The following is a 2,127-nucleotide window of genomic DNA, read 5'->3' on the forward strand; positions in this document are numbered from 1 at the left end:
GAGAGTGATAACTTTTAAGAAATATACGGTATACAGAAAAAAAAAAGGTAGTACCGGTACCGGTACAGTACAACGAGGATTTTGGGGCGTAGACCTATTTATTTGTCTATGGGCGTATATAATGGGTTAGGGGCTTTATTTTGGGTGTTTGGTTTTGTTTTTGTTTTTGCATAGCCTACAGATGTGAGAATCCTTGGTTTGATTAATAAAAATATTTACTATTTTTTTTACGTTTCCTCCTCGAAAAGCTCTCAGAAATCAAACTGGCCTGTGTTACTCCTCCTCCTCTTCCTCCTCCTCCTCCTCCTTCTTCTTCTTTTTCTTCTTCTTCTTCTTCTTCTTCCTCCTGAATTGAAAGAGCAATTATAAATTTGCATTATGTGCTAGCCTTTCCGTGGAGCCATTAGCGGATCCAGGGGAGCCGGCCCCTATTGGGGGAGGAAAAGAAAGAAAAAGAAGGGGAAAGAGAAATGGTGAAGAGAAGAGAAAAATAAGGGAAGAAAACTAGTGAACGAAGTAGGATGTGGAGAAAAAAATTAGAATGATACAGAAAAAAAAATGGCACTATAAAATTTTCTCTCGCGCTTCGCGCTCGCATTGTGTCTTCGATGAAATACATATCTTATTCAAGGCTGATGTGGAGCTTAAAATATCATTTTCAAGTCAATATACAAAGCATATTTCAGCTCTGTCATCGAGCTGTCATATTTTGTTTGATTTACAAACTGATTACTCTGTTAAATGTCCGTTTTGTGGTCTTAATGATTTAACAAGTACATGTTATCTTCTAATTTTTTACAAACTACTTGAAATTTCATTTTCATGAGAGTTTATTTCGGCTCGCTATTTGCGCTTGCATTAATTGTTATCCCATTTCTATTCATAATTACAAAAGTGCTTTTAGATGTCAAGTTTTTAGGCCTTGATATCAACAAATTTCAGACTCTCATTCGACTTATTAATTAGATTTAAAAATATAAGATTTTCATGAAATCCTGACAAATAAATTGGCCTCAGAATAGAATATCGACAAGTTTCATCTCGCGGTAAAGATAGTCATTATTTTCATATGATGAGAATTTTTTAAATAAAATATTCCTCAGTCCAAGGTCAAACTATGATGTAAAATATCATCTAAGGCTTCGCTTTCGCACTTTTGCGAACCTTTACATCCACTATATACACAATATTCCTATAAAGTGCTTGAAATAGTGCTTAAATTGGCCCCTTTTCAAATATAAACAATTTTTAGCTCGCGTTTCGCGCTCTCATTATTTATTTTTATGATTTAAAAAGTATAATATTAAGAATGCCCAGATTCTAGGTCTAAATCTATTTAAAATGTGCTTAATTATCCAGTTTCAGCTCAAAAAAATCAAAACATTTCTGCTCACGCTTCGTGCTCGAAATATATCAATATAGGAAAATACCCAATTACCCATCCTTTACATGATTATCCCGTTTATAGGGCTGAATCTCACTTTTTCTGCTTGCGCTTCGCGCTCGCTTTAATTGTGTATTATACCTATCCCATTCATTATTACAAACTGAGTGTTTAGAGTATCAATTTTCAAGTTGGAATGTCAACAATTTTCGTCTCGCGCTTCGCGCTCGCATTGTTTTATTGTTAAGATATGTATCGTCTTCATCGCTAACTGCAAACAATCATTAACATGTCCCTTTTTGATCAGGCATGTATGTATATTTAAACTGTAGTCGCGCTTCCTGCATGCTCACAGCATAGAGCTATAGCTCTATGCTTACGGCCTTATCTAGGTACATACGCATCTTGTTCGGGATCATATAGGCCTACATTTGCCCCCCCCCCCCATTCACTCACTGAGCCTGAAGTGAGTATTAAGCCTACTGCAGTCAGTTGGAGATGCCTTTAGAAGTTATTCCATATGCAAGAGATTCATGATGATTTTTTATTTTTACAACAAGCACAGAATACTAAAAATTTCCTCCCTCATATTAAGATTTTTGTCAATCAAATAGGATCCACTATTGTTAGATTGGATATATGCATGGGGACAATCATACACTGCATGTAGATCCCATATCGTACACTGTAAAATATGCGGGAAAATATGAAGAGCAAATTTAGCACTTCCAGTGCTTGTATAG

This window comes from Lytechinus variegatus, chromosome 9, assembly GCF_018143015.1.
Source record: "Lytechinus variegatus isolate NC3 chromosome 9, Lvar_3.0, whole genome shotgun sequence".
Taxonomy (NCBI): Eukaryota; Metazoa; Echinodermata; class Echinoidea; order Temnopleuroida; family Toxopneustidae; genus Lytechinus; species Lytechinus variegatus.